The sequence below is a fragment of the Podarcis pityusensis genome (assembly GCF_964106645.2).
Source record: "Podarcis pityusensis genome assembly, chromosome: 10".
NCBI classification, from domain to species: domain Eukaryota; kingdom Metazoa; phylum Chordata; class Lepidosauria; order Squamata; family Lacertidae; genus Podarcis; species Podarcis pityusensis.
The window spans coordinates 75170448-75182498 of record NC_138035.1 but is presented as its reverse complement, the minus strand read 5'-3'; the positions used below and the strand labels follow the sequence as shown (position 1 = coordinate 75182498).

Here is a 12051-nt window from a genome sequence, read left to right as displayed (position 1 = left end):
AATTGGCCCCAGCTTTATACTCCCCCTCAAAAATTGAAGGTTTATAGGAAAAACCATAAAGGGAAAAAACCTTGACTCTTCAATGAGTCTCACTGCAAAGTTATAAGCAACATTAGATGCATTTCATATACTCAGAACAAGGTAAAAAAATCCAGCTGCTGTGCATGATGCAGTGAGCCCAACTGTCCTAGTGAGACTACACAAACATGTCGGATTCCGGAGAGGAGCTCACAGCTCTTTGCTGCTCCATAGTACTTTTGAGTGCCATACCTCACTGAGGTTTGGCTTAGCGTATTGTCCAAAATACAACTCGTGTACCCTTTATAAGTCAAAGGACACCTGAGGAGCAAACTGGCTGCAAAGGTCCCTTCCAGAAGCACAGGCAGTCTCACTAAGCCATGCCTTGGTTTACTGAGTAACACAGACCATTCTTCTGACAAATAGAAAGGGATTGACATCTATATCAACCACCTCACATATCTAGCTTCAATTTTAAAGCTTGTTATTATAAACTACTACTGCCACCCCCATCCTATTTCCCCCTTTGTGTATTTCCTTAAGATTGTAACCCTTCAGGCAAGGGGTTTGTCGTCAGAATTCAGGGGAAAACGTTTTGATTATTTTAAGCATTAAACAACAATAAGATCAATTAAAATAGTAAAAAGGAGGTGAGTGAGAGGTTTTATCTTAGCAGCAGGGTTAGGAAGGAGGCCTAGTAGAATTGTCTAGGGAGGAAATTCCACAAGGTGAATACTCAAAAACCAACCAACCAACCAACAAACAAACAAACAAACACCCTGCCTCAAGAACATAAGAAGAGCCTGCTGGATCAGGCCAATAGCCCATCTAATCCAGCATCCTGTTCTCAAAGGGCCCACCAGATGCTTGTGGAAAACCTTCAAACAGGAATCAAGCACAAGAGCCCCCTGCTCTCCTGTCTTTTCCAGCAGCTGGTATTCAGAAGCACTGACACTTCCAAACTGCAAAAGAAGAGTGCAGAACAAGGAAGAATGGGCAAGAAAACATACTGGAACAGTTCTAAGACAACCTTTTAAAGGTAACTGCCATAATCTTGAATTGGGTCTGAAAGGAAACACCAATCCAGGTGAGCCAGAACTGGAGCAACGTGCGCTACAGAATTCTGTGTCAGTTGCAGCTAATGGAAGCAAATTCCCTTCTAAGAGAAGGTTAATCTTGTGATACTAAAAGAGAAGATCAAATGAAAACATAAGCAGTTTGGAGAATGTGCAGCAATGCTTTAAAGGGAATAGCAACCAAATATTCACTAACTAAATGACTTGGGGGGTAACATCTGAATTGACACATCATGGATTTGATAGCAGTCTGCAAACCATGGTTTGCAAGCCATCTACAGTTTGCTGTGACGTCTAGACTGGTAGACTTGCTTCACTGGAAGATTAAAGGTCAAGAATTTGTTTAGCAAATATGGCTGGGTCAGTGGAACAAGAGACCAAGCCAAGTTCTGAAATGCAGTCTGGAGAGTCATCTGTCTGTTATGGTTCAGGAGAGATAGCTCTGTTATTAGTAATTTATGACTAAGGGACCGGCCACTAGAAGAATACAAGAAAGCATTCAAGGATTGGCAGCTGTTCCTCCCATCTTGCCCAATGGTGCCTGACACATCCTCTCCTCCCCTCACCCCCCCCCCCCCCGCTGGACAGACCAGGCCCTTAAAGCGAGATAGAATAGTACTGGTGAAAATCGGCTGTTCACTGAGTGAGAGCATATCTGTGGTGGATGTGGCCAGGGACAGAGTGTACCCTTTAGGCATCATCTGTGGAGGTACGTTCAGCTGACTAATCTCTTTCCTCATCACTTGGCCCTCACACTGTTGACATCATACCTTCCTTTTTACAAAACGGCATGGGGCAGCCTCATGAGGACAACCTGCTTTTCTTCTATAGAAAAGCCACAAACTGATCTAAATTCTTTTTGTACATCCCCAATATATGTAATATTTTGCAGAAGAGTGAACGTTGGCACACACAAAAACCAGGCTTTCCAAAACACAAGATTACTTGCATCAAAAATTGTTCACCTTATAACTAACATCTATTCTCTGCATCTAGATATAAAAATCGTTTCTAGCCAAGAACTTTATGAAAACAATGATGTTTTCTTAGCTGGGTTTACAAATTATGTAGAAATGTCAGGCAATGTTATTTTATTCTTAGTGTGTAATACCCCCCCCCCCATGTAAAAATGCTTACAATGTTAGGCAGCAACTTGATTGAAGACATTTTGGACTGTTTTTCCTCTGAAACACTAATGAATGGATCTTTATGAGTGGTTTACAAGCTTTGCACATGTGGCCTTAGTGAGAAAATATGCAGTGTGCAACAATGAAACAAGTGTGGTTTACAGACCAGAAATCCTCAACTCAGAATTTCACTTTATTTAAAGAAGGTGCAGCAAAATTCTGCCATAAGAAGGTGTTTAGTCAGGAAGATGATCCTCAAAAAGTGCTTCCTCATCTTGTCTAGGCTACAGCAGCCCCCTTCACCAATATTTTCCTTCAAACTTTACAGTGCAGAGCTCAGAACACATGCTGCCTGATAAACAGCTCTGAGGAACTTGAAAACTAGGATACTCTTGTGTTAAAAACCAGTTCAACCACTTTAAAGCCTGGCATATGGAAATGCTGAGGGATTTAAAGAAGTTCTAAAAAAAAACCCCACATCCAAATTTAGTTATTATTCTCAGTCTAAAAATATATATGCTGCAGGGCAAACAATAAAGCCTATGCACTTCCACTGAAGGGGGAGGGGAAGAGACAAACATAATTAATTTTCATTTTATTATGAGTTGTAGGATACAAGAATCTGATTGACAGTTATGCTCAGATGTGGTATAACATTTGCTGCACATACCTTGGAAATACTCTTCTATTGTGATTTATTGCCAAGCTTTTAAAACTACACCTGATGAAGTACTCACAGTAATAAGGTTTTAAAATGGCAATCATGCATACATGTTGCAGATTAGCTTTAGTATAGGTACCTTATTTTTATACAGAAGGAAATTTATCTCAAGAGCTGCAATCATTTTTACACAATAAAGAGGAAATTGCATACATGTGATACTCTTCTTTCAAATAAGAGGCATGTGCATCATTTAGATAATCATTTTTTTAAAATAGATTTATCCTAACTTTAGTAACACTATTAATCCTCAACTACTAAACTGGAAGGGGGGCTAATTTTTTGTTTCTCAAGCATCGTAAGTTTATGTTTACCCTAATCCGTACACATAGCTGTCAACTTACAGATTTGAAAATAAGGGACCTGCAGCCTCACCTGTTCCAGGCACTCCAGTCTTCCTGTCCTCCTGCAGTCTGGTCAAACTCAGGCTGGGTAGCTTCGAAAACACTGTCCAACCAACTTTGTAACCAGAGGTTCAACTGAATAGAATCTGAACCACATGCACCACAAGGCCTATGCAGTCTCAACTTAAGAGGGCTCCCCGGCCTGGCTTTGCACTGCAAAGTTTGTAGCAGCACATGCAACAAAATGGCGTCCAGCATTCAAAAAACCCCTCAGCTTGCATTAAATAGCCACACACAAGGCATGCAAGCTCCACCCCCCAGTCGTTCTTAGACTTCTTATTAGGTGAGCAACACAGCGAAGCAACACAGTTGGAGCCTCCCTCCTCCCTGGCCGGCAGGGAGGGAGGGAGAGGAGCTGCTTCCTTTGAAATTTAAGGGACATCATTTAAGGGACATTTAAGGGACATCCATCAATAAGGGACAGCAGCGGGACATGGCGCTGGAATAAGGGACTGTCCCTTCAAATAAGGGACACTTGACAGCTATGTCCGTACGTTATACTTTCCAGGTTATAGTTTCAAATGTTTAATTAAACAGAACATGAAAAGGGAGGGTGCCCACATTATCCTAACCTACAGTTCACTCTTGGTACATATTTTTCAGTTAAATGCTATCAATGCAAGAAAAATTTAGCTATGTAGTGTTCTACATCAGCTGCCATTAAGTAACAACATGAACATACAGCTTGATCATGCTAGAAATCAATGGCCAAGGCTGACACCAGAAGGTCAAGCATGCAAAGCTGGCTGAAACCGGCGACATGGCAGTTCACACAGGTAAGTTCTTCTTGCATATTGCCATTTTAAAATCAGGTCTGTGCAGAGTCATGTCAGTGGTTCATCTTACTCAGCATTTCTGCTTGCACCGGCTACGGCTCTCCAGAACATCCTTTTCATGTATAGATGCCAATGAGGGAAACCTGTGGCTTCCTATGGGTGAAGTATGTGCTCAACCGCTCCTCTCCTTTAGAACACTTTTGAAACTCTCATTCTTGGCAGTTTGCCTGAAGCGTTGTTGTTTGGTGTCGAGAACTATTTGGCTCAGAAATAGAAGACACCACAGGACTTAAAACATCTTGTTGTGTAAATGAGGAAAAATATAGAATATTATGTACATTTTTTATTTATTTTTTGCATGAGTGACGCCAAGCAAAGCTTTTTACATCAGCATTATTAACTGTACTAAAGTGTTACAATGTGCTACTTTACCAAGAGAAAGGCAAAAAGTTAGCACTCTAGCTTGGCTACAATCCTGCTCTTTGTTCTGCAAGTTTCCTTTCTAATGTTAATCTTTGAAAGTATGTTTTGACAGAGTACTGCTGGTATTGTGCAGCCGACAGAAAATTACGATACTGTTTGTTCGGGGATTGAGAAATCTAGTATTAGATTGCTAGTTGTCAGCAAACAACAGGATATACCACATGGTGTTTTTGCACTATTTGACACCAGGCCCAGACCTGGAATACAGATAAAGCAACACTGTTTTATCAAACTTTTACATTCCTAGTACCATACATAAACACTCTGTTCCCCACTCATTTTGAACTCAGGTTTGTACTGAAAACAGAGAGATGTTATGCTGTGCACTTTGGGCAGGATTCATTGCTCTGCTGAATTTTCCCATTTTAATAAGTTTGATATGCAAAGTACAGCTACTACAATCAACATGCAAAAGAATAATAACCTTTCAGGAACACCTCCCCAGACCCAATACAAAAAATAACCATGCCCTTTCAAGTCCTTTCCCCATAATGGTACAATTGGCACCCCTGGTTCAGTTTTTTTTTTTTAATGATGAAGCATACACAGGGAACAGGGACACAGAATGAGAGGTAGTAGCAGCCATGTTTTTAGTTAAAGTCCACCCCCCACAAAACTGCAGTCCACCACCCAATTGGGGGGGGGGGGGTTGCTGTTTTTAAAGTCAACAATTGCCATTTCCACCACTGTCAGATTTCAAAGTACTAGTGCCAGACCTTTGGCAAAACTACAGAAAGCTGAAATCATGCTTGCCAAAAACCAATCAGCAACCACTCTTGGAATATAGCTGTGCTGTCCTCATTGCTGCTAAGGCATTGCTATTATGTAATTAACTAGAAATTGAATTAAAATTGTAGTTCCACAAAGTAATTATAGTACTATATTCCCCACTGCAATCTTATGCCTCTCCCCATGTACTTATAACCACTGGGATTCAGGGGTGCTAAGACAAACATACCTTCCTGCCAGTGTTCGAAATTAACCAGGTGTGTTTTGTGACTGGGGCAGGTCCAATTGTGACCAAGTGGAGATCTCTGGGTGCCAGGCTGGCGACTGGAGAATGCAAAATGTCGTCTAGAGAAGGATCTGAAATATTTTCCTTGAATCTTGAATCGGTTTTATTCTGAATTGTTTGACTGATGTTTTAGTATAAAACACTTTGAGATTTGTTCTTTAAAATATAAAGTGATATAGAAACAGAATGAATAATGATGATGATGATGATGCCATCGGGGGACGGTGCCTAGACATTCCATTGTGGTGACTGCAGCCTAGATTTAAGGTGCCATTTGGCGATTAGATTATATATCTGAGTTTCTAACACTGCTGCCTGCATTTTGTGGATCAGGCCAAAGCCCTATCTGGTCTAACATCCAAGGACTTAGCTACATCAAAACAAAACAAAACAAAACAAAACAAAACAAAACAAAACAAAACAAAACAAAACAAAACAAAACAAAACAACACTGTTATAAATGTGTTATAGCACTGTGACACCAGATGGCACTGTAGAGCTGAAACCAGAACATATGAAATTTTCCATTGTGAGCTTTAAAATGTTTTTCTTCAGAGTCTTTTTTTATAGCTGTGTGGATACAGCCCTAGTGTCAAGGTGCCCAACCAGATGCTCACAGGAGTACCTGAGCACAACAGCACTCTCCAGACCTGCAATTCCTAGAAACTGACATTAGGAGACACACTGCCTCCAAGAGGAGCAGTCGAACATCGTCTTATCCTCCAACAATCCTGCAAGGCTGACTTGTCCAAGGCAACAAACTGCATTCAAGAGAAAAACCTTCCCCCTAATTAATGGCAGCAACCTGTCTATCTCTGTTCTAAATTTTATTTTTTATTAATGGAATTGAGCTTTACCCCTAACATAAGAAAGAAAGCTCCCCACCCTTGAAGCGAACAAGGGTGTGAAGTGCTTTTGCCAGCAAGCCAGGCCTTCCACCGCTCCTCTTGACCACCAGCACCTTCCTGCCAAGAGCCCCTTCCCACTGCTGTGCCCTTCCTGCTCCTGCCTGCCTTTCCCCTCCCTCCCTCCTCTGCCCAGGGCTGGTTTAGGGTGCTGATTCTGGCTTTGTTGGGAGGGAGGAGAGGAAGAAAGGCCTGTGTGGCAGCTTTCATCCTCCCCCCTCAGTCATCTATGCACCATAACTGGAAAGCAACTTACACTTTCCTTTTGCACATCAACAGCAATTTGAATTGTGCACCCATTTGTAAGTATAGACTATTTAAAACTTCATTTTTTTGCTGTTATCAGATTTCAGACAATACCAATATGTATTTGCCACACTCCTAATGATGTCAATCCAGATATATTTCCATCTTGGTAGAGAAATCCAGTCAGTCCAGTCTGTGTACTTAAGTTCTGCATTTTCTCCACAAAAATATGCTGAAGCTCAAATTGCCTTTCAATAGCTAATTTTGCATGCTAACTTCATTTTGCCAACTACCTTTATTCAATTTGCCAGGGTTCCAGCCTTCTGTCAATTTCCACTTTTTAATAGCTTGGTCTTCTAAGCTTTGCTTCCCTCTCTTTAGCTTAAGTCCAACTTCTCAAAGAGTGGAATAAACTCTGGCAGTGATCTACTGCTGCTAAGAGAACTAGCAATAGTTTCTTCTCTTCTGTGGAAGGAAACAGTGCAAGCTGCTGCATCATAGAGGGAGAGAAGAAAAAATAGATGTAGTTCTGTTAAAATAATCTTAATTAGAGGAACTGAATTCACACTAAGGCAGTTGTTCTATGGGGTGGGTGGGTTGCTCCTGACCCTTGCAGAGGCGTTTGGGGGAGGGCATAGGGAAGGAGAAGAGGGCAAGCCCTGCTGCACAACCAAAAGTCATTGTGCAGAGGTTCTACTGAAGGGTAGTTGAATCCTAGCCAAAATATCCTTCCACCCAATCCACATATAATTTTGAATAGCAGCAGAATGTATGCAAAGGACAACAACAACAACAACAACAACAATATTTATACCCCGCCCCTCTGGCTGGGTTTCCCCAGCCACTCTGGGCAGCTCCCAGTAGAATATTAAAAACAAGATAAAACATCAAACATTAAAAACTTCCCTAAACAGGGTTGCCTTCAGGTGTCTTCTAAAAGTCAGGTAGTTGTTTATTCCTTGTCATCTGATGGGAGGGCGTTCGACAGGGCGGACGCCACCACCGAGAAGGCCCTCTGCCTGGTTCCCTGTAACTTGGCTTCTCGCAGTGAGGGAACCGCCAGAAGGCCCTTGGAGCTGGACCTCAGTGTCTGGGTGGAACGATGGGGGTGGAGATGCTCCTTCAGGGATACTGGGCCGAGGCCGTTGAGGACTTTCAGGGTCAGCACCAACACTTTGAATTGTGCTCGGAAATGTACTGGGAGCCAATGTAGGTCTTTCAGGACCGGTGTTGTCACTGGGCACTAGGATTGGGCATGCGAGAGTCCTTGAAAAGGCAACAAGTTTAGAAGGGGAGCCCAAGTCAAAAGAGTCTGAGAACAATGCCTTAAAATGCAAAAGGAAATTACTTGACCCTTACCATAGTTCCCACAAAGCCTGTCATTAACCATAAAAGTATCATGGTGTTAAAAGGTAAAGATTCCAAAAGCACAATTTGCCCTTTTGACACAAACTAGCCAGTCACCAGACGTGAAAACTTCCAAGACCTGATAGTGAAATCATTGTGTGGAAACCTAAACAAAGCCTGCCAGTTTTGAATAATTTACTGTCAGCATACTGTTTTCCCATTCTCTGAAATCTGTCAAGTAAGCATAACCTTCCTCTTACCTAATGAGAGAAAATTAATCAAACTAGGCTTAATGATATATAAGCAGATAAGCCCAAGTGGGGGACGCAGGTCTTACAATCTGTACAAATCCTTTAATGGAATGACGAAACCAACATAATGAAAACCAAACAAAGACTGAAAAAAGTAAACATCACAAATACTTAAATTCTCCTGGTAGTTAGAAACAGCTTCTCCAAGCATATAGGTGCTGAATTCTTTCCTCCTTATCTGAATTTGATTGTCAGTTAAAAACCAATTTAAAATACTTTCTTCTGGGATGGCTTCTACTCCCTACTTGGAAGGCTCCCCATATATCACTTGTAATAAAGACATAAAACACTGTGGAACTAGTAAACAAAGGGCTAAATGAAATGCTTCCGCCTCTTCCCAACAGTGGGGGAAAGGGCGGGGACAGGCTTTTTAAAATAAAAACTATATTTTCCATAATAAAACTTTATTTCTAGCACATGTTATTTAATGGCCCATCTAGACCAGCATTGAGTTCCCACAGTGGCCAATGGGTTGCCTGCAGAAAAACAAAAGCCCTCTCCCCTCCTGCGGTTTCCAGCAACTGGTATTCAGAGGCATCACTGCCTCCAACTGTGGAGGCAGAACAAAGTCATCAGGTTTAGTTGCCATTGATAGCCTTCTTCTCCTCCATGAATTTGTCCTATCCTCTTTTAAAGCCATCTTGGTTGGTGGGCATCACAGCCTCTGGTGGGAGCCAATGCCATTGTTTAAGGATGTGCTGTGTGAAGAAATAACTTTATCTGTCCTGAATCCATTCAGCTTCACTGGATGTCCATGAGTGTTATGAGTGAAGGGGGACGGACGGGCTTCGTTTTATAGACTTGTACCATGCCACCTCTTACTTGCCTTTTCTCTAAACTAACAAGTCCCAAACACTGCAGTCCTCCTTCCTAGGGGAGTTGCTCCATTCCCTTTCAGAACTATTTCCAACTCTACAATATCCCTTTTAACATGATAATGCAATAGGATCTGGTTGCATCAACCCACAGAGTCAGTCTAGCATGGGGAAACTGATCCAATATTTTTTTTTTACGAGACATTATATTCCATATCTTTCTAACTGATATAATTGTTTCAAGTTCTAACATATTTTGATCCTATTGCTGTCCACCCAACCGAAGGAGCTGCATATGCATAGTGTAAAATTGCCCAGGTCAGAAAATTTACACTGGTTTTAGATTTCCAATACAGTGGTGCCTCGGTTTCAGAACAGCCCTGTTTACGAACGATTCAGTTTACGAACTCCACAAAACCAGAAGCAGTGTCCTGGTTTGTGAACTTTACGTTGGTGTAAGGATGGAAGCCGAAAGGTGGAAGGGCACCGGTGGCGGGAGACCTCTTTAGGGAAAGCGCACCTCAGTTTAAGAACAGACTTCCGTAATGGATTAAGTTCGTAAACCGAGGTACCACTGTATTTAGCATTTGATATTAAATAAGCTTGGTAATATAGTTCCAAATTTGGAATATCAAATCATCGTCCTCCTTTAATTTGTACTTGCATTTTCAATAAAGATATTCTTGGAATTGAAGAATCCCACAGACACTTCCTATTTTATCCATCTTAATGTAACACAATGTCCTAAAAAAACAAGCGCACTTCATCATTCAAGCGGCAATTTGATAAGAAACTCCCCCCCCCCCCCGATGTAGAAGCTATTCATTTGTACGAATTTGAAAAAGACCATTTGTTGAAGTGGATAATAAAAGTACCATTTAGAGATTTCTTTTCTATGTTGTGTAGACTTCATTATGCAGCTCTCACAGATGATACTTATTGTGAGGGGAAGACAAAAAAGTTTGCAAAACTTAGTACTGGTGAGGAAAGTTATTCTCACTGTACAGAATGTTCCCTGAAGCCATGGGAGAAGCATCTGAATGATTCTGTATGGGTTTCTAGATTCCTGCAGACTCTTTCATATTCCTACCCTATTATGGGAGAATCCTCATTGATTCCATTTTTCACACCAGTCCAAACCCTCAGCTGCATTTGAGCAGTCACAATCCCAAAGTTCTACTATTCTATAAAAAAGTGGAAAAAGAGTATTGTAAAAGAATGCAATAATCAACCATAAATGTAGGTGTTAACAAGGCTATTAGTCTGGAAAACACAGTTTGAAACAGAAGCTTTAAACATAATCACGTTAAATCTATAAACTATGCATTGTCTCACTGGACTGAGCAAATGCAAGGTCATTATAAAAGCTACAACACAGATTGCGCAGGAACAAGCACCACATTGTTTCACAATAAACTTTTTGAAATCAGGAAGAGAGTAAAGAAAGATCACAAACTCACATTCCTGAATAACATAGCAAGAGTTCACTTCCCAAGATAACATCATTCATTTTTCTTCTATATTAGGAGATTTAAAAGGAAAACAATGTACATGTGAAATTTGAATGGTTTTGATAGGTAAAAAAGGCAAAGGTAAAGGCGTAAGGTAAAGGTAAAGGCGGTTAAGTCTAGTCAAATTCAACTATGAGGTGAGATGCTCATCTCACTTTTCAGGCCGAGGGAGCCGGCGTTTGTCCACAGACAGTTTTCCAGGTCATGTGGCCAGCAGGACTAAACTGCGCAAGAGAACACCATGACAGAAGCCAGAGCGCATGGAAACGCCGTTTACCTTCCCACCACAGTGGTACCTATTTATCTACTTGCACTGGTATGCTTTCAAACTGCTAGGTTGTCAGGAGCTTGAACAGAGCAATGGGAGCTCACCCCGTCACGGGGATTCGAACCGCTGACCTTCTAATTGGCAAGCCCAAGAGGCTCAGTGGCTTAGACTACAGTGCTACCCACGTCCTTATGGTTTTTATACAAGCACTTGAGCTGACTTTTTAAAATATGCCAGGCAGACTTGAAGTTCATGGGGGTTTTTTACATTAAGGAACCTTCAAATACAAAAACACTAATATTTTCTAAAGTAGTACAGACCGAGAATCACTCTACTACCTGATTGTACTTAGTTTGCAGCTCAGCTCCAAGTCAAACTGGACAGATAGTAACAGGTCCAAAAAGAAATACAAAGAATAACTGATCTGATGGCTGAAAACTGCACAAAGAGCTTTCAAAGTATTGTTTTAACACAGACAAGCAAACTTTTGATAGTAAGAAAGATCACACATGAAAATTGTTACACCACCTTGCTCCTACATTCTCTCTGCTTACTGACAGTGAAGGGTAAAAACCAACTGCTGGTGCCAAAACTGAGTGCAAAAAATGTGTCATTAATCCCATAATCCTAATTCCCCATTCTTTCTTTAGCCCCTGAGGTAACTTAATATCCAATTTCCTGGACTGTGATCTTGTCAGCTTTCCAACAACTTAAATAGGACAGGACCTGGTTAAAAGGTGTTCTCCCATCCAAATGCAGCGACTGCAGGAAGTATTGGTGACTCAACAGAAGGCTGCCATAATACACGATGCTTCTCTCTACCACAGAGTGCAGCTTCTGATCGGCAAGCTCTAGGGCTCTGTGGTTTAACCCAAGGCACCACCCACTCCTTTATCTTTTTTCTATGCACACTGCCTCATAAACAACGTCAACGTTCTCTGACTGACTGAAAATAATAGAAACACACGAAGTAACATAAACAACAATTAAAGGGGGGGACTAGATAAACACAAACACCCACCCAAGAA

At 41.3% G+C, this 12051-nt stretch overlaps 1 protein-coding gene and 1 long non-coding RNA gene across 6 annotated transcripts in view; one reads left to right on the top strand and one right to left on the bottom strand.

Annotated features, from left to right (window-relative positions):
* Positions 1-12051, bottom strand: part of RASSF8 (Ras association domain family member 8) — a 107270-nt gene that overhangs the window by 26254 nt on the left and 68965 nt on the right. Inside the window, exons 1-2 of one of the 4 annotated variants that reach the window (XM_081023775.1) lie at positions 7065-7592; positions 5564-5658 (exon numbers count right to left, since the gene is read on the bottom strand). The exons of 1 other annotated variant lie outside the window; for it this stretch is intronic. The gene's annotated coding sequence lies outside the window, so the exon portion shown is untranslated. Of the gene's footprint in view, positions 1-4192; positions 4308-5563; positions 5659-7064; positions 7593-12051 lie in introns of those variants that run through there. 2 more of the 4 variants (XM_081023776.1, XM_081023777.1) reach the window with 2 other exon arrangements.
* LOC308486782 overlaps positions 1-12051 on the top strand; it is a 58602-nt gene that overhangs the window by 2368 nt on the left and 44183 nt on the right. For both annotated transcript variants that reach the window (XR_013991303.1, XR_013991304.1), the window contains exon 2: positions 3950-4122. This is a non-coding gene — a long non-coding RNA (uncharacterized lncRNA). The remainder of the gene's footprint in view (positions 1-3949; positions 4123-12051) is intronic.